This window comes from Euprymna scolopes, chromosome 25 (assembly GCF_053919585.1).
Source record: "Euprymna scolopes isolate OS-2025 chromosome 25, ASM5391958v1, whole genome shotgun sequence".
Classification (NCBI taxonomy): domain Eukaryota; kingdom Metazoa; phylum Mollusca; class Cephalopoda; order Sepiida; family Sepiolidae; genus Euprymna; species Euprymna scolopes.
This window is the reverse complement of record NC_136506.1, coordinates 39,860,351-39,882,441: the sequence shown is the minus strand read 5'-3', so window position 1 is coordinate 39,882,441 and position 22,091 is coordinate 39,860,351.

Sequence of the window (22,091 nt, the reverse complement as noted above, 5' to 3'; positions counted from 1 at the left end):
CAAAGAAAAACCTGTTTTGTATGCACTACCAATATTGAGACAGCGTATGTTGAGCGGATGAAGTAGTGAAACATATCTATATATCTATCTTTCTATACACGTACTATGTACGTATTCATGTATGTATGTATGTATGTATGTATGTATCTATCTATCTATCTATCTATCTATCGATTAATCGATCGATCTAGTTATCCATTTATCAACGTAACGCGTATATCTATCTTTCTATACACGTACTATGTATGTATTCTTGTATCTATGTATCTATCCATCTGTCTATCTATCTATCTATCTATCGATCAATCGATCGATCTAGCTATCTATTTATTAACGTAACGCGTATGCGAAGTTTCTGCTCATGATCTCTTTGAATCAACCTTGTATAAAATAAAACAACCAGTGTTGACATGGTTTGTATGAAGGAAGGAAAAATCAGCCTCGCTCACAACAATGCTGTCTGCGACACCAGGGACGACGACGGCGACGAGCAGATCATTTCGTGTGATTTTATCAAAAAGTTGTGTTCACAACGACGATGGTGATGACAGCGGCGACACGGGGCATAATGAAGTTATACACCACCGAAAAAGAGTAATGTAACATGATGAGCGCCCATCTTTTTCTTTTGGATCACATGATACAAATATAATATAAACAGTCAAGAAATGTACTTGAAATCGTTGAATGAAACAGATGACAATAGATTTTCGAGACGCCATTGTTTACTGTTTGCGGTTTGTTTTTATTACATTAAAGTCACATATCTGTGTAACCTTTTGGTGCGAGTTGAAAGGGAATAAAAAATATAGTTGATTTCGTGTCTCGATACTTAGTTTATTGTAGTTTTTTAGATGTTAATTCAATGAGCCTCCACTGGTGACGAAATACTGTTCAATAATATTTAGATAAGTATTATAGTATCCTTCATTTTCACAACCATTATTAGTTACATATATGCGCACATGTTTCAGCTGCGTACTTGTTCGAAATCAACCTTCATGCACCGTCATGTAAGCTCGCCCAAGCTGGATTCCAAATAGCTGAAGCATATATGCCCATATGTATATGTATATTTGTATAAGTAATTGGATTATTTTATTTATTTACATTGTATATATATATATATATATATATATATATATATATATATATGCGCGATTATGATAATTATTTGTTTTAATTTTTATCCACATACATATGTGGCTCATATATTTCCGGCAATCAGTAGAGTGGATGATGACTGTTCTGCAAGTCACACTTTTTCAGAAAGTTTTATAAAAATCCAAGTCATCAATTTTTTAATACGCACAAAAGTATCAATTTTAGCCATTTTAACCCGAAAGGCACCTCCAAGGGGGGGGGGGGCAGCAGAGAGTTTCCCGGAAAATCCGTTCTGTTACCTTTTTACACATATAATGTTTAATGTTTGTGCAAAATTTAAAAACAAAATCCAAGCCGTAGTTATTGAGATAAGTGCGGAAGGGCAAACGGACAAGGATATATTTAGAGATCCACCCTCCTTTTATCGGGGTGGGGGACAAAAAAATAACACACACACACACAAACACACACACACACACGCACACACACACACACACACATATATATATATATATATATACTAGCTGGACGTCCGACCTTGCCCGGTCGGAGAATACGCTTAAACATGATATTTTAATTATGCAGATTCGTTTGTTTTACTATAAAATCAATCAATTATTGAATATTATATATCTGTTTAGGCCTCTGGATTCATTGGGGAATATAAGGCCGCAAGACGCTCCTCCAAAGGACCCGGTTCTAACTGGTCCTCTTCAGGTTGGCATATGTCATTCCACAGCCCTGGTCTCAGCCTCAATGCTTCTCTTTCATGTCTGCCTCTGGTTACCAATTTTACGCTTGCCTTGCATGTTCCATTCAAGGGCTTACTTAATGATTTTGTATTCAGGCTTCCGTAAGGTGTGGCCAATCCAGTTCCGTTTTTGTTTTTTGATCTCTATCTTCATTGGGGTTTCGTTGGTTTTGTCTCATAGTTGTTCATTGGAGATATTCTCTGGTCATCTGATGTTTAGGATGTTTCTGAGACATCTGTTGGTGAATGTCTGGAGTTTGTGGGTGTTGGTCTTGGCCACTCTTCACGTTTCTGAGCCATAGAGTAGAACTGACTTCACATTGGTATTGAAAATTCGGATCTTATTCCGGAGTGCGAGGGCTGTTGTTCTCCAGATTGGTCTTAAGATGCTGAAGGCGTGTCTGGCTTTGCTTATCCGGAGCTTGATGTCCTCATCTGTTCCTCCATCCCTGCTGAAAACACTGCCCATATACACAAACTTGTGAACCTCTCTAATGTTCCTTTGTTGTAGTTGCACTGGAACTTGTCTTTTTTCATTTACCCTCATCATCTCTGTCTTCCCGATGTTGATCTGGAGTCAAGTCTTTCCGGCTTCCTTTGCCACACGACATAGCTTCTCCTGCGCACATTGAAACCTGTATGAAACGAGGGCTGATGCCATTTACATAGTCCAGGTCCTCCAGCTCTTTTGTAAAATTCCTCTGGATACTCGTATTCTGTCCCGCCGTGGATCGTTTCATGACCCAGTCAATTACTACCAGAAATATTATCGGGGAGAGCAAGGAAACCCGGACCTACGCCGGTTTATACAGAAAAGGGTTCTGTCAGTTTCCCGTCGTGGATCACTTGACAGGTGGCATCCTCATAAATCTGTTGCATGATGGTTTATCTTACGAGGAATAACTTTCCTGGTGGATTAAGTCGAAAAAGTAAAAAACGGAAAAAGAGAAAATAATAATGATAATGTTATTCATCAAATTTTTTCTGTGGTTGTTTACAATATAACGTCAGCTGACATTTCTGCTTGAAGATGAACGCTCTGGAAAATTCACTTCTGAATTATGTTTAGTTTGAAAATATGCAAACGGAGAAATGATATGCGGCAATTTTAAATGGAATCTCTTCTTTTATCGTAAATTGAACTTATTAATAAGAAAAAAAATAAAATTAAATGATTAGGTACACCCGAGCTTGAACAGGGGATCATTCGATGTATAGTCGAATGCTCTCCGAGAGAGTTATACTTCCAGATGTCAACAATTTTGTTTTATGTGAAAAGAAATTATTTGATAAGATATTATTATCATTCTTGGCAGTGTAACGAATGAAAATATCCACGAGAGAGAAAAGTTATTTTTTCAGATCAAATGCTTTAGATTTTCGATACTTATCGGATTAATTTCTGTATGATGCATATCTAAAAACATTGCTAGACATATAAATTACCTTTGTGTGAGATGATTCCCATACATTTTTCACTATTCTCATAACGCTGTATTTGCTACCTCCTCTAACGGTTCACATCTAAATAGCAGTTGAAACGTTCAGAAATTTTTTGAATTAGTATTTTTTGCACATCATTTTAATTTCCTTAAATTATTATGTAAGGACGTTAAGTTATAATGAAGTTCGTTGTACTTAGATGTGATCAACTCGTATTTTCGCTACACCGGGTTAACGGCTTTATTCGGGATCGTTTACAATGTTTTTACCAGATTATTTTATACATATGGTATACATTTCATCAAAATAGGATGTATTTGAGTTGTGATGCAACGATACCAATATTTTCCCGATTTCACTACAATTATAATTCATATTCTGTTAACAGAAGCGCCAGAGAGAATGCAGTCAAAGCCTACAAACTAGTCTTTCGGTGGTTCGGAATTTTTTAGGTGAGGATTTGTTGTTCATTTTATTTGGATTCATCGAACTACTGTTCTCATCTTGAGTGTGATTTTCACAACGTGTTGATTGGTGTAACCTCCAACCTTCTTTACGTGTGTCTTGTCGAACTCGGGAATGTTCTTCTAAAACTCGTGAATTTGATAAGAATTTCGAGCAGAGGGGTATATTTACTTCATGGGGTAGCATGCTCTTGTTCCGTCAAGCCATGATTGCGGAGAGGTACTAAGTAATTCACAATTTTATTTTTTTCGGTCGCTCACACTAAGATTGAACCTTCAACCTTCAGGAGAATATCACTTTTTACAATTGATTTTTCCAAATACTCTAACCACTGCTTTTGAAGTCTGAAGGTTCAATCTTCAATGTGAACGACCGAAAAAATACAATTGCGAATATATGTGAAATATACATTTAAAACTTACTTTATAACAGATTTTTTGTATATATTCATTTTTTATATCTCATTGATAAGTTATAAAAAACGAACATTAGTAAACTTGTGTATAGAATCCATTTATATTTCTTGTAAAAGGATTTTATGGATCAATCGCAATCTTATAATGTTCTTTCCGACCAATCCCCAGTGTAAAGTTATTCCAGTATAAATGTATCTCTTTATTTATCATGGGGTGTTCGTATAAACTCTTAAGATTTTAATTGGATAAGTGACACATTATAACTGCAAACAATTCATTACTAATTTCAGAGCATCTTATGGAAAATTAGCTTTTGTTAAGACAAATACTACATTTTTAATGTAGGACGAATTAATCTTAATTTCTCGTTTAAATAACTCAATATTTTTTCATAGATGGATATAAGTAACTATTTTCAAAGGTCAAAAATACAATGCATAAATTTTAAAATAAAATGAGATTCTTTTATTTAAGCGACTACGTTTTAACACACAATACAAATAGGAGAAATTTAAAAAATAAATAAAAATAAAGTAGTTTAGGATTCAGAATGGGGAATGAATTTCATTATCCCAATACTATTATTATTATTATTATTATTATTATTATTATTATTATTATTATTATTGTCACATTTTCTGCCTGGCTATTGTTATTGTCGATTTTATGATGATAGGCGGATCATAACACATGACCACAGGAATCTTCTTTTCTCAGTCTCTAATCACTCTCCGCAAGATTTTAGGTTCCCACTAAGGCAATCCTCTAAAGAACATTAACATCGCAATCGATCTCAATTTTCTCTACTTGTCAATATGTTTGGCACACTCCCTGAATTTCCTATCACAATAGGCACAATTGCTACCTTCTTCAATTTCCACAATTATGCTCTCCGCGTTCAAGTATTGTTTTGTTCTAACTTCTGTTTTTCTTTTTCCTCATTATTATTATTATTATTATTATTATTATTATTATTATTATTATTATTATTATTATTAGTATTATTGTTGTTGTTGTTGTTGTTGTTGTTGTTGTTGGGGGAGGAGGAGGAGGAGGAGGAGAGGATTAAAAAGTGTAAAAGATTGTGTTAGAACCGAGGAGATAAGTAGAAGGGGCATGTGGTTAGAAGTGAGGAGTGGATGCTTAAGGTTGTGGCCAATGAAGTGGAGGTATGTGAGACCAAGGCTGATTATGTGAAACGTATGGATAGAGAAAGGGCAGAGGAACCGACTAGGAAGAAAATGCATGGAAGGTTCTTCTAGGATATAGCAGAAGTTGCTGATGAAAGAAAATGGCAATCGGTTAGAGCTGGGTATCTGGCTAAGGGTACTGAAGCTTTTGTTTGTGCAGCACAAGAGCAGGCATTAGGACCAAGTGCAAAAGAGATCCAGACAATTGCACTTAAGGGAAAAGCGAGGATACTAAAAAGATTCTCGGTTGGTTTCAATGAAAAGCGGGGCAATGTTAGCAGCTGGTTTGGCTGTCCAATACCCGGCATTACAATCTTCAAAGGAAGAAAAATTAAAAAAATTAAAAAAAACACGATTTTTCAAAAAAGTGGTTCTAGGAGAGGAAGTTGCTGCAGAATGCCGGATATGTGGTAAGAACTCAGAGTCAATTGCGCACCTTGCAGCAGGGTGTAGTGGACTGGCCCAGAGAGAGAGTACCGCAAAAGACACGATCGCATAGGACTCCGGATATATTGGGAGGTGTGTAAGAGGGTTGGCGTGAAGTGTGCTGGAAACTGGTTCGAGGAGGTGGCTTATGAAGTGAGAACAAGTGAGAATGGCAAGGTAGATGTATGGTGGGACAAAAGTGTCATAACGACCAAGCAATTGGAACATAATCGTCCAGATTTGGTCGTCATTGACAAGGTCTCAAAAAAACTGGCAGATTGTAGACTTCTCAGTACACTGGGACAGGAATGTGAGAGAGAAGGAGAATGAGAAGTGGAGCAATTACTCCATTGGCATTGGAGATAAGGCGTATACACGGGGTTAAAACACAAATAATCCCGGTCGTAGTTGGTACATTAGGAGTAGTATCAAATCGCCTGGAATGACAATTGAAAAAACTACAAATCGCCGATGCTTTAGGCGGCCTTCAAACCACTGCAATTATAGGTACTACCAACATCCTTAGGAAAACCATTGATCTTTGAAACTCCTAGTTTGAAGCCGGGATTAAGGAGTAATCCTCTGTCAATGAATCCCATCCCTTTCCAGAGAGACGTTCATAAACGAAATCAGAATTATTATTATTATTATTATTAGTATTATTATTATCACTATTATTATTATTATTATTATTATTATTATTATTATTATTATTATTATTATTATTATTGATTCATAAGGAGCTTTTACACAGGTCATCAAAGATCTCATTAAATATAGTCTGTGGTGTTCCCTGGAAGCTGAGTGACGGCAAGTCTCCTCAGATTTTACAGTACTCTCCACCTCTTTCAATAACAGTTGCAAATAAAGTTGCATTATCGCAACAGCTGCTTGCCTATGATTTCTCGTTGGCAGTGGACGTTTATCTTTACTGAAAGTTGCGTCGCAATAAGCCTCCCCGTGGTCCCAGTTCTCTCGCACATATACAGTGAAGGTCTGTCCAGTGCTCACTCCTTGGTCTTCTCCAACGATTTTAAACTGGTAATATAATTTTAACGTTTTCTTTGAAGTGTGTATATATCAACATTTTCACCCATTCATAAACTACATTTAACATCCCATTGGAAGCATTGATGATGATACTTACAGTCTTTAAGGGCGGACGATTAAAAGGTATATATATATTTTATTAGAAATATTAAAGATATCCACTCTTAACATTACTTTTCCATCAGATTTTATTTTATTTTGTTTTATCTTACTTTTTTTATAAACATCAAAATGAGTAACTATTTTTCTTTATATTTTAAATATTTTCCAGAGATATCTGCCTTATTAAAAAAAACGCTAGTTTTATTTTTGGTGTCTTAAACCCCCCACCCATTCTTTTTGCTGATGAGTATACTTTGTTTTATAAAATCAAATGATAAAATTTTTGTCCAAGTCATATTGTCTGTCCCAATAAAAACATCGTTTCCGAAACGATCGTACAATTTATTGATTTGTTTTGTTCTTCCCTGTGAAACCGATTTTTAATTTTTAATTTTGATTATGAATTATCAATCATTTTACTCAATATATATATATATATATATATATATATATATATATATATATATACATTATATATATACATTATATATATATATAATTTGTATCTGGTTGTTTAAAAACAATATATATTCATAATTCATCGGGAATACAAGTAATTGAATATAAATTTATGAAAATGTAAACTTATTTTTTCTGAAGTCAGAAATTGTTTCGATTTATGATTCTGATTTATGTCGGAAAATTTATTTAAAGTTTTAAAATAAGTGATGCTTCTCTAGATCCATTATGTTAGGAGGGCGCTCGGAAATTCATTACCACTTCCGTCGTCGTCCTCAGAAAATAGTATATATACGATTAAAATTTCCTAAAATAGAATATATTCGGAGTTTTAAGTCTATAGTCTTGTTAAGGTTCCTTGTTTATTCCGGTAAATTTTACATGCGAATATATTTTAGATTTCATGTAATTGTTTAACTTTTCTCTCTAGAGAGAACATAAAATATCACATACATATAAACAGGCATTAGATTGTATATCCTTTTCTAATCAACAACCAATAACACACTGCATTATCTTTTTTTAATCAACGAGAAATTTCCCAACAAATAATTATTATATATTATATAAACATAGCGTACACTACTGATCCGTATGGCTTTGATTTGTATTCCAACTTTTAACCTTAATTTGTTTATATCAGCCTTCTCCATCTTCCCATACATTTTTTTTTGTTGTACTTCCACTTTAGCATGTGTAACTAAATTTACTATTTTCATGTGTTAATTTAGATTAAAAATAGATAAATCTGGGAGAAGCAATTAAAGCGTATGAAAACATGTTCATTTTAACTAAGATGGCTATACATTTGGCGTAAATGTAAGAGTATTAACTAGTTGCCTAGGAGATCGGCGTTCTAATCCTACTAATAAGTCATACTAATTATTTAAGAAATGATAATCTTACTAATTTCTCAATTTTCTAAGTAAAAGTGGATTAATTTTGCAAAACATGTGATGCCCTCCGCTACATCTTTGTTTTTGTTTTTTTTTAGCTAATAACATGTGAAACTTCAGGTCGCCTTCGAGATTGGTTCATCAGGTTACATTTTTTTCACTTATTCATTAGGGCATAACTGATTTATTTGGGCCAACCAAAATCGAAATTTAGTGAATATTTTTTGTGGGGTGACTGGCGATAACTTGAGGTGTATTAAAAGCCGCCATTTTGAGCAGAGTATTTCTAATCTGAGCCATTCTTGACTGTTTTGCATGCCACCTGATTCGATTATTCCCTCGAGTTAGAACTGAGCACGTAAGAGGTTTCGGATTGAGCACAGAAGCAATACTTAGACAGACAAGAAAATTGATATTTTCGCCCGCTGCGCATGCTCGAGGCGAAGGCTGTCACGAAGCTGATTCGACAAGTAATATCGAGAAAGAGCAAAACAACAATGAAAAAAAAAAGAAAATGTTAGAAGGTAAGATAGGGAGAGAAAGAAATAAGTTTCCATGATAAACGAGTGAAATCATATATATGAAAACAGAAAAAAAGGAAAGGGAAATACGGAAAGGAAATTAAATAAACAAGCGGGTAGTGAAAAGATAGAAACATGATGAGAAAAGTTTAAAGAAAAAGAATAAAGAAAGGAAGAACATAAGTTTTGTAAGTAAACAAAAAAAGATTTATTTCGTACATTTTTCTTGTGTAAAGGATTAAGATTATCATGTTTTACTTCAACCTGTAGTTTTTTTGTTTGGAATGACAAGATTATTTAGACGCACTTCTATAATGAGTATCATTTTTCTACAAAGAGAAAAAGACTGTTTCAATAACCAATAGATAATGAAAAGTACAGGAAAACATTAACGTTTTTTTACTGGTTTTATCGCTGATAAAATTTTAGACATTAAACTTGTATAATTAGTTGCTTACATCAAATGGCTGTATGTCGTGTGCATATTTCCTGAAAAACTAATAAACTAGTGAAAAAGATAAACCCAGGTTTATTAGTTTTTCATGAAATATGCACACAGCATACAGCCACTTGATGTAAGCAACTAATTATACACGTTTAATGTCTAAAATTTTATCAGCGATAAAACCAGTAACATCAACTCTGCTTCACTTATTAAAAACATCGTTCATAGAAGGTAAGAACTAAAGGACAAAATAAAGACAATCAAAAGTCACGATGCTGTTGAAAGTAAATCAGGTCAACTTTCTACCCTCCATAATTATAACAACCATTATTTCCCCCTGATTTTTTTCCGCGTGTACGATTAAATACTCAGATATGTGAGCTGGCAATGTTCGATTTCTTGATGATAACGTAAACTAATCTACACCCCACTAAAAATGACTTACACATGTTTTAATAGTGAAACATTGACTTCTAATTTATTTTATGTTTATTCATCGAAGTGTAAAGTGAGTTGGGTTATATCATTCTTCAAACAGGATAAAAATGTGTTTAAATGATAAAGTAAGGCAGCTTTGTATCTCTGTGATGAATGCACAGTCACTTTAGCTATCGGTTATCCTTACGGCTTTTTTCTAGAGGTCTCAGTCTTTCATTGTGTTTGAGATCGGCGTAACTTCGTACGTAATATATTGCATTGGTCGGCATTTTGTCCACGACATATTGAGAGAAAAGACGAAGATCATTACTTTCGCAATGCGAAACGCGTATGATTTTTTTTAAGGGAAAACAAAAAAATATAAATGTTTCTGAATTCTGATTTGAATGAAATCATGAATGAAAAAAATAAATCATGTTAAGAAATAACAAAAAAGAAGTCGTATTTAGTATGGAATGTAAAAGATATGCTGCACACTTATACACAAAGAAGTGTAGGAGCATATTTAGTTTGTGATAATTGATTTAGAATTATGGAGAACATGTGCATGGGTGCAATACACTAGGTGTTCAGATAAGACGGGGGATAGGAAGAGTAAAATATTCATCTTACTAGAAAAATGAAATCTACGATTTTTTCTGAATACAATATAGTAATTATCAGTTACAATTGCATCTTGCTTATTTCTAATATGCCTTTCAAGTCTCTCCCTCCCTCTCTCTCTCTCTCTCTCTCTATATATATATATATGTGTGTGTGTGTGTGTGTGTGTGTGTGTGTGTGTGTGCGTGTGTGTGTGTGGTTAGTTCAGGACAGTCTTGACCTCAAGTTCATTTGGAACCAACTATCTGGGGTTAGATATCTAATTAGTTGTTATCAACACATGATATGATTTACAGTAAGATTTCCGGTTGTGCATTAAATATCACTAGTTTTAAATATTACTAGTTTTGTTAAATAGAAGCTTTAAATGTCTTCGAAAAGTACCTGAACTAACTGTTAGCTAAGGAAAAACGGATCAAAGATAACTACTGTTAAGATCAAAAAATATATATATTGAATAAACATGCTGCCGTTATTAATCTATGCAGAAGTTCAGCCCAAGGAAAAGCACCTAGAAACATCATCCCTGGCAAATTATAGATTTAAATAAAAGGGAAAAAATACAATCACAACATTTATAACGAGAAACGGACGATTCAGTGACATGTCTATTTTCGTATTAATCTGCTACAAGATCTTGAAAAACTGTCTTCTCGAATTAGTAACTTCTAGACAAGTAAGGATACTTATAGTAGATTAATATTATTTGAGCAAATTCCGTAGCTTTAATCTAAATCAAGTAAAGACTCTGGTTGGTAAAGTAAAAAGAAATGTTAAAATATATTTCGGGAGGTTATTCGGTTGAAATCTTGATTATTATAAAACTGTTGGCCGTCCGGGCGTTCTTGCTTGTTTGCTTGCTTGCTTGCTCGCATAAATTTTGTCTTATTTTGAAACATAATTTTACCGATAATGTTCTTTATAAATTTCGGTTACGATTCTAGCTGATAGTTCGCAAATCATATTTGTTTTTTTTTTTTAACTTTTTAAACCATTACTATATTCTGAGAGCAATATTATATATATAATAATCGGTAGATAACTGATTCTATAATAATGTATATGAAGTCTGTATGCATTAAAATATTTCATTTAAGCTTATTCTACGACTAAACAAGACTAGTATTTAATTGGATCATTGACTTATAAATATGATAATTTATGTGGAAATTATGTGGAATTATATGTTTAAGTTTACATTGTCGATGAAAACAAGTGAAGGGAAGATAGCAAAGAAATTTCTGGAATGTGTCATCAAATCACCATGGCTCAATCTGCCCACGTAAGAAATCGCAGTCTAGATAATTAGCTGAGATCGAAATCATTGTTTCCGTTGTACTACATGTGAACAAATAAAAGTTACTAAACAAATACAATGATTAAAAGAGTTAATGAGAATGCACGTAAGCTGGTCTCTTTTTGCATGTGTTTTATATTTTCCTTTTTCCCCTTATTACGATATCTTTTCCTCTTTTACGTATTTCAAATTTCTTTTATTGAAAACCTGGGATTCGTTAAGTCCATCTATAAAATTGGTAAACACACCATTTATATTTTATGGTATTATGCATGTTCAAGAAATCCTGTATATAAAGTAAAGTGAATTATATAAATATTAGTAAACAAAACGACATTAAAAACCTAATTCCTGATTTATCATCGGTATTTATTGAATCATATTCTGTTTATTTTTATATCAACACTACTATAGATGGATTCGCAGACGATAACTATCTGCCAATAACACTCTTTCTTAATCCAAACGTTTAAATATTTCGCAAAATATAAAATTCTCATTCACCCTCTTTAAAATACACTGCGTGTTCAATTATTAACGAGATAACATTTTTTACCAGTTTCAGAAACTTACCGGTAGTTTCATATCAAAGGATTTCGAAACGTTGACAATGCTGAGCTGCGCGTACTGTGAATGTTCGTACTGATCCGCGCAATGTAAACAACTTGCCATCGTAATTGCTGAATCCACGGTAATTGAGGTGTGCAAAATTCTTTACAAGGTAGTTTGTTTCGTAAATAAAATGTATCGTAAGGATGGTTTGAGTAGTTCTGAAAGGAGTACTATTACGGAACAGCTAGCAAAAGATAAAACTACTTTCAAAATATCGAAAATGATAGGAAGATACCATCAAACTGGAAAGAACTTCGTCAAGGACCCTACAAAGGTAAAGAGAGCTAAAAAAGGTAAATCTAGAATTGTTTCACGCCGTTCTCTACTCTAAATCAAACGTGAAGTTGTAAGAACCCTGGGCAGACGAGTAGAGAAGTATTTGACAAAGCCGGATTGAAGAATGTCTCAAAGGTACTCGATGTCGCCTTCTGAAAGAAGTGGCAAAGCCTGTTAAGCTTATGACAAAGCTTCCATTAAAGCAACATCCCATACAAAACCGATCGAAACGGGCAGAAGACAACATGAAACGGATATTTCCAACGTTTTGTTCACGGATGAAGTGCGTGTCACTCTTGATATCCCAGATGGTTGGAGAAAGGGATGGGTCCTAGATTGACGACATCGTCATCAGCGTTTAAGGCGCCAACAAAGTGGTGGTAGGATAATGATTTGGGTTGGGATTATCGAAGGTACTTTAGTGTGCCCCGCGAAAGTCCCAGAAGGCGTAAAAATGATGTCAAATGCTTACATAGCTTTTCCGAAGAAGCACTTTGAACCATGGCTGAAGAAGCAAAGGTTGTCGTTCAGAGGAACAATTATTTTTATGCATGATAATGCTCACTCACATGCAGCAAACAAAAGCAAAAAGTATTTCCAACAACTGGAGTTCTCTGGATTACGGAAGATAGATCTCTCTGTGAGTTCACCAGATTTGAACCCAAGTGAGAACCTTCGGAGTATCATTAAGCGACACTTCTATGTAAGTGGACGCCAATTTAAGATCAAAGATGAGTTGTGGGATGCTCTCCAAAAGGTATCGCGAGGATTAACTGTTGACGAAATCACAAATTTGAGGAATTTTATAGACCATCGTCTGTTACAAGTCATTCATAAAAAAAATCGCATATCCCCTAATCATTATGTTAATTTAGAAATTGATATTTAGTTATTGTGCTCTAAGGATTTTCCTAGTTCATTTAATGTCTGAAAATTATTTCAATAAACAAGTTATGGGGATATTGTGTTTTTTCTTCACCTCGTTAATAATTTGACACACAGAAATCAGGAAATATTAATATCTTCTGCCATAGTTTCGCTAATACTGCTTTAAATACTTTTATTCTCACACTGGAGTAGCTGAATGGTATTGTAAGCACTTTCTTTAAGTTTCATGGATTTTTATTCACGCGTTCCTTAAATATTTAATAAAATGTAAGCTCGTTTATAATTTGATACGCAATGTATACAGCAGCTTAAATATATAATAGTCATTCACATTTTTATACATCAAGTCTGATTTAAGCATAGACTACATATTTATTAATCGTATTTTTGCACCTATTAGCTTCATAAATATTTATATTTTGCATTCAAACGCACGCTAGATAAGATATGTTTATAGAATTATTAATGCATCTGGTTCGCTGCCGAACCTAACTTTATTGTTCACTGCGGAAAATAAGTACAGCAAAGAGGAATGAAATTGCCGGTCATTGCATGAGACACAGCGAAGAGAAAGCAAGCAATGTAGTTTTATAATAACATTAGATGAATATGGTAGAGGAAGATTGACCTACATCGACAACCTGCTACACGACACAGGATTGGAAAGTGTTCAGGACCTGCAAACTGACATCGGAGATCGAGAGAACTAGATACATCGAGTAGATTCAGTGGTGAAGCGATGAGACGAGAGATTTAAAAGTTAATCAACAGAAAATAATATACTAATACATTATAATAACACTTGCAGAAAACGAAGTCGAAAAAAAGGCAAGCCGCATGCAATAGATGGAAACAAACTGGGCATCCACTACTACAGAATTCGATTGTCTACTGCATTGCAAACTAAGTGTATTCAATCTAAAAATGCAGATAAAATTCGCTTACAATGTTATCAATGTGTGGAGAATAAAAATGATTACCTGTTATATAACCTGGACAAGTCATATTTGTCCGCTGTTAAATTTGGAATTTTTTTTTCTACGCGCTGAGTAGCCCAAGTTGTGTGAATTATAATTTGATGATAGTTTATAGGCCTATATTTCAAACAACAGGGGCTGAGACGCAAGGAGTTTCCAAGAAGAAACAAGCTTTCTGAAAAAGAACTCCTTGTGTGCCTATTCATATTACCGTAGTATCTGCAAAGGAATATATATATATATGTATATATATATATATATATATATATATATATATATATATATATATGCATGTATATGATTGATTTACTGCTCTCCAACGCTTCTCCTTTAGTGGTGTATGTCTCTTGTCGCCTTACCTTTATCTCTTCTTTGCTCGTTTTCTGTTTTTACGGCCCCAATCTCTTTCCTCGCCCTTTCTCTATGATTTCGTTTTTCCGATACCTTTGTAGCTAAGCACCTTGTAATTACATCGTAGCGATATATATATATATATATATATATATATATATATATATATATATATATATATGTAAGCATGAATACCAGAACCAAAATACTAGGAAGCAATCTTTAAAGTAAAAACGAAAACTACAGAGAAAAATAAAAGAGAAAAATAAACCCACCAAAGAAAGTGAAAACGGAATAAAATTATAGAAATAAATGACGGAAAACAAAATAGCAAATAAAATAAGTAGGAAAGCACGAAACAGCAAATATTAAACTGAAAAATAGAAATAGTAGCATAGACAAGCAGAATAAAAGAAGCAAAAAAGAATAGATAGATATATAGATAGATAGAAATAAATAGATAGATAGATAGATATATAGAGAGATATAAATTAATAGATAGATAGAAATTAATAGATAGATAGATAGATAGATAGATAGATAGATAAAATATCTAAACAAATTACGGATTACTTTTGTTGATAGATTTCCGTGCGAACGATTTTTTGGTATGTGCGCTGCGTTCGCTCTAGGCTGTCCGATATGTTCTAAAGAAATCTGTTACATACACATGTATGATTTGCAAGGGAAACGTTAAAGATTGACATAAAATAGATATCACCAATATATACGCGCCAGAAGTCTAATTCCGATCCCGCGTTCAGAAAATCATCCATCAACATTAGATAAAGTAGAAATAAAAAAAATAGACCACGTATTTTGACATCGGTTAGAACGCATAATTCTATATATGTGCGACTCGATGGGATACGAACATTCAAAGCTGGTAAACATTTACGTTTGCGCATTCAATAAGTACTAGCTGAACCCTGGAAATTTCAGGGGTATTTATTATATTAATATATTACTAATAGAGATAACTTGTCTGTCTGAAGTCGAATATATACTCTCACTTTTTATCAATTCCTTCAAGTTGCAGATACGGCATCCTACTGTATGCCAAACATTCGTATTTCGTCATTGTTTTCCTTTCAGTTATGTATATTTGTGATCAGTATACAATTCCGAAGCTGTATGTTATGATACACATTAATATCAGTTACCTTGTTATTTTGTAAGCTTGTTTTAAAGATTTTCTTACACGGTGTATATATTCACAGTACAATTTTTAATCCTATTTTGGCATGTTTAATTAAAGTGTAACGTCCTATGCCAAGGTAATTGTATTTTTCTACTTGTTCTAAGTCCTTCCCGTCAGTATCTTTCTCAAGCAGTATGTTTGCAATCTTATGCTGGTTCCTATCTGTGACGGGGCGCTTGAAACATTTTTCCAAACTAAACTTCATTTGATTATCTCCGGAAAAGTTACATACGACCTCCAATAGTCGACTAAAATCAGCTTGAGGTCATCCATGAAGAGCAGGTGGTTGGCCCTTTTGTTCGGAGCCTGTTGTCAGATCTGACTCTGGTACTCCTCTGAGTGTATGCACTCCATTCTTTAATAGCCTGACACTGCAGTAGACACGTGTACGGCACACTATCAAATGGCTTTTTTGTAATCAATAGATCATGCCTAAGTTTGTCTTCCTCTTCTACAATTCTCAAGAATGGTCTAATTAATAAACAACTAAGACATTTTCTCCTGCATTTGCTAGTTCTTTTTTCATGTATTCATCGGGGAAGACGTTTTCTTAGATGATATTTATAAGCAGACCAGTGAGGAGCCTGTAGGTAGTAGTGAGGGGGTATATGAATTAGTACTTAATAGAGTGTTGTCTCACTAGTGTTGGGTATGAGATGAAACTATTTCTATTACAACTGTGAAGTTTGTTAGTTGTTTAAGCCGGGAATTTAGTTGCTTGTCTCGTTCAGGCCTTTGCGATTCTGAAAACTCTTCAGCTTTTGCGTTATCATGCAAGCTGTTATCTTTTGCTCTTAGAGTTCTCGTTTGTTTTCCTTTCTTTCTAGCAACATCTAGGATCTATTTTGCGTGCTAATTGTAGATACCCACATTTCCAGTTATAATAATAATCTTCTTATATTCTTCCCGCTCTTTTCCGGGCGGCTTTTCTGCCGTTATTGTCCCATTATTAAGTATCGATATTATAGTCGTCTAATTTATTTAAACCGTTTATTTTCCATTTTCGCCCTATTATTCATTTCCTTTTTTATTCTTCTGTCAAGTGCTGGTACCAGATAATAAGATTCCCTCGCTTCGCTACTTATGTCCCATATTTGACACTGAGGCTACCGATTGTGTTTTTTCAGCCGTCTCTGTACTACAGGGGCGACAGAGAACTGTTTGATTTTAAACGTTTCTCTTCTGCGAAGATTTGTCTGAATTTGGAGTTTCCGTTTTCAGCGTGATGTTTTGTTTTATGCTGTGTACTCTACTTGTTTAGGGCTTTTATAAATTATGGACCGATTTTCTAACTTCGTACTGTCCTGCAGTTTAGGAGACCATTGTTCAGCTCCGTGAGCGAGATGTTTTATGGTACAAATTTCTAGAGAACAACATGAACTCTTTTTTATGACTGACTTTATAGTTCTGGTGTTTTTTTTCATTTGAGCAGCTCTCTTTATCATCTCAATGGTCACGTATAGATATTTTTGCAATACGTACTGCTCCTCATACATTTCCGGTAGTTCCTGAAATAGTGCTGCTGTTGCAGATGTTAGTAATATTCTTCTCGCTGGTAGTTTCGAGGAAACACTAATGTCTAGTGAAAGACTGCTATGGGGTGTTTCCGTGTTATCTACTGAGAAATAGAGACTTATAAGTGTATCATTAAACACAGGTAATCTTGATGTTTAAATGCGCCCCAGTTTATGTATCATGGGCACAGGCCGTCTGTATGGATCAGCACGTGCATTTCTTTGTGTGTCTGGCTGTGTTCTTGAGGTGGTGCATTGATCAATGATGGAAATTGTGATCGGACTTTCCAGAGGACTCTGTTCTTTCTAGCATTACCTGATACGTCTATGTTCATGGAGTCGTACTCGGCATCATAAAAAAATCTTAAGACTATTCAATCGCTGAAAGGTTATTTTAAGGGTGGAACATTTCTTTTGCGTAGACTGGTGTTGAAAAATATTTAATTCCCGGTCACTGTCCTTTGTTTTTGTTTAGCTATTATTGTTCCAGCACATTTTATAGTCCATCACAGATCCATTTTTTCTATCAAGCGTTTAGACTTGACTTCGTATAGTTTCCTCTTTCTGATACGAAAAAAAAGTCATATTCAGCGTCCTTTAGAGCTGCGTTTTTAATGAAGTAAATTTCTTGTCATATAAATCCCTATCTGGAAAAACAGTGATTTTAGTCAGACAATTGGGGTATTATTTTCTTTTTCAGAAGGTTAGTATTTATTTATTTGCTCGGTGAGGATTTGTTTTGCTGTTTTGCTCCACATTTTAAAATTAAAGTAGTGGACGCAAACAGCAACCTTCTTTTGTGCAACAGTTCATTACCGGGTTTCTATTCATAAGAGGGTGTAACTTGAAGGATGCTAATTGGCTTCAGGAGACAGCACACCATTATTTTTAATATTTGGTCATTGTTTACTTGTTTTCTGAGGATAATGTCTAAAATCCATTCAATTTCTTTTCATTAATGTGCTGTTACATTTGCAGTTATATTTATGAAAAAGAAAGATCAATATGTAAACTTTTCTACAAAAATATTAATGGCATAACGTGGAAATTTGGAAAAATACCGCTGAGTTCCCCTCTGAGGTTCCTGTAGTCATATACTACTCTGTAAGCCCAATGGCAAACTGAAAAATAATTGATGAAAAGTTTGACTTTACTCATTAGCATATTCTTTTTTTATTGTGGAAAATTTATTCTAAAACCTCTTTAAAAAAATAAAATGAGTTGCCTTTGGTTTCAAAATACGTATCAGTAAAGGATATCAATTCTTCATTAAAACGCGTTTTTTTGGGGTTTTTTTTGTTTTTTCGCTTAACTCTATAAACATTTAAAGGGGAAATTGGCAAATAGAGTGAGTGTGGAAGCAATTGATGATGAATTCATGTAATTTGATACATTGTTGTTCTAGATATCTTAAATAGTTTATGGTCTTAGTGAAGAATCATTTTTTCGTTTTTATTTCAATGTATTTGGGAGAGATTTTTTTCCTTCAAACGTACTAATAATGCTATATAAAATTCCATATTAATGTAATATCATTTGCCAAGCAATTAATGAGCAAAATACTATGGTGCAATCCAAAAATGTGGGTCAAAATGTTGCCTGTGAATATTTGCGTATTTCTTTATTTTGGACGGCTTTCCTCTGCTGCTATCCATTTAGTGTGGTGCCGATTTGGTTCTAAAGTGGAATGGTGAATCTATATCTCATCCCTTATCACTTATCGGTCTTAATACTTGATATATTGCGTTTAAACTTTTGCAAACAATGCTATGAATCGTCAACGCGTTCTTTATTATCACTGAGAGCGTTCTTGTAAAATTCTCAAGCAAAAAGGTAAACTTTAATATACAATTAGATAAAATTAGATTAGAGTATCGCGGTTGCACGCAAATGCCGAGCCCTGTCCAAAATGACGTCATTGTAAGGAAAAAGCAACAGACTGTAAAAATAACGTTTGCCTAGACTTACGGGAAGGTCCGAGAGGATTGAGATAAGTGAGAATAATAGCGCTTTATTCAGAAAGTTCCCGAAAATAAATGTAGTTGTTAAGAAAACGTTATTATTTTTCTTGTGTTCTTTGCGACGTATTCTGCTACGATCTCGATTGTCTACATGTTTACGAGTGTGTAAACGTGTATTACGAGTTCAACATTGTTTTGTGTATGTGCACCCCTTTAAGAGCCTAGTTTCTTATCGTTGAGCCCATTCAGTTGAAATAACATCGGTCAATTTAGCTCATATGCGCAGATTGTCATATAATGATTAGATCACTCAGACGGACGTTAAAATATTTAAATATAAATGTTTAAATTCCAACAGTATTTCTGGCGGTAAACGGTGGCCGAATGGATTAAATCCTTGCTAATTGAGTCAGAGATGGCTTCTGTTGCCGGGTTCGAATCTATCGACCAGTGTTAATCCTGACACCCTGCACTGGTGATTCTCGAAAAGATGAAACACTAATGTCTAATAAGTAATAATTGTGTTGACATTAGCTTAGAACAGATAATATATGAAACTCTTTAAAATAAATAACGAGCAGTTTATACAGGGAAGGATTGTATCATCCCAAACGAACATAAATTAATTTACTCCCCTCATCGCTGAAAGAAAGATATCATTCTTGACATGATGGTTTCATGACAAATATAGATACTATAGTACATAGGGGCATTATATTACTCACCGTAAGGGGGAAGTAAATAATGTAAGTAATACCCCGAGTGAACAACAGAATCGCTACACCTTACCAGATGGTATGATGGTAACAAAATGGATAATTGATTACCACCTTCATTGCGAGCGAGAGACGATATATCCTTATCAGTAATGATATAAAACGGTTATCTATCGCCTTATAGTGTGCATGGTTTTGTATAAAATTGTTTCCCTTCATTTTAAAATAAAACTAGACTATTTGTCGACTAATTCGTCGTTCAAGAGTAATGGAAAAATCTTATCAAATAAAAATACATATTTTTTTTTTTACTTTTTTAATAACAAATAAAAAAAAATATACTTATTTTAAGCAAGGGCTTAGAAACTTATAAACAAGTTGGCTTTATTTGCGAGGTTTTTTACAATGTCTTGTGCTTTTGAATGTTGGTAATTTTCTACATTGTATCAGATAAATACAAGACACTGAAATATGAAAATGTTGCGTAGGTTTGATTTTGAAATGAAAGCAAGCAAAGCTATGCGGCAGTCACGTGGAACACTTGACATAGAGGAAATTATTTTTGTAATTGAAACTCTTTAAGACGATAAAGCGCAGCAGCTTCCATTACCGCTATAGAAGAAAGATAAGTGCCTTTTAAATATTTGTTGTGCTCATTGTCCTTAGTTATAGATATGGAAGATGTTAATAGCGGCGATTTTTTCGATAGACAGTTTGAATGTTGACGACAGAATGCAGACGATTGATCATATTTCCATGGTATGCAAGATAACCTAGCCACCATAAATCAGTAATTGAACTTAAGGTGGGTCAGTTTCGGAACACAGAAGATTAGAGAATAGCAGAAATTAGAGAGTATTCAGTGAACAAACAGTGCTCGTATTAAATATCACTGCTTATCTTTGATGATAAGATTAAACTGTATTGCGACACGAAATAAGAGAAAATGCAATAATTATTGTATAATGTTTATATCCGATAAAGTCAGGGTAACAGGTAGTGCCTCTGATCCGTTGGATCAGGTTTCAACCGAAATTGAGTCGAATAATCTCGTCGTAATGTGACTCAACACTTACGAGACAAAGATGCCGAAATTGTCTTGAAAAATATCGCTTAAAATGTGATGAATCCTTAAGAGATAAAAAGAAGCCGTGGACTAAATAAAGGATTAGATTAACTAGTGGTCTCCCAAATAATTTCCTAAAATGTAAGTGAGCAATAAAGAGATAAATGATGCATAGGACTAGAAATAATGTCATGGTATCTAGTTTTGTCAAGCGCTTCAATGTGGAAATCCTTACCAAGAAAACATATTTGGGCAGGTGGCATAAAAATCAATCAATGAGCAAGGTGAGATATAAATGTTATGACTGGTAGGATATTGAAAGATAATCGAGAGTCTACACAAGAGAATAAGAAAAAACTTCCAGAAAAAACACACACATATAAATATATATATATATGTGTGTGTGTGTGTGTGTGTGTGTGTTCACACATATAAATATATATATATGTGTGTGTATGTGTATGTGTGTGTTTTTTCTGGAAGTTTATATATATATATATATATATATATATATATATATATATACACATGGAAAATTACAATTGAATTTACCAAAATGATCCAAGATGGTAACATTTAAGTAAATTATAAATATTAAAGAATTAATATTTATAAAATTATCTCAGCCAGATATAAAAGCTCGATAAAACCAAATAGGAAATAGAGCTTAAAATATGAGCAAACAGTTAATAAAATATGTTAAAAAGCACTTTGAAATGAGTTAAAAACATATTTAATCTGAAAAGGAAACACTTGATAAATGGATAGTCCTTAATCCGCGGAGTTTCGAAGAAATACTTTCCTTCTCATCAGAGGGTAGGATTTAGCGAAATGCGGAATCGGATTTTGCATGCAGAAGTATTTGATGAAACAACAAGTAAGTCAAAGATCTTACTTGAAAACAAAAAAAGTGAAGCAGAGGG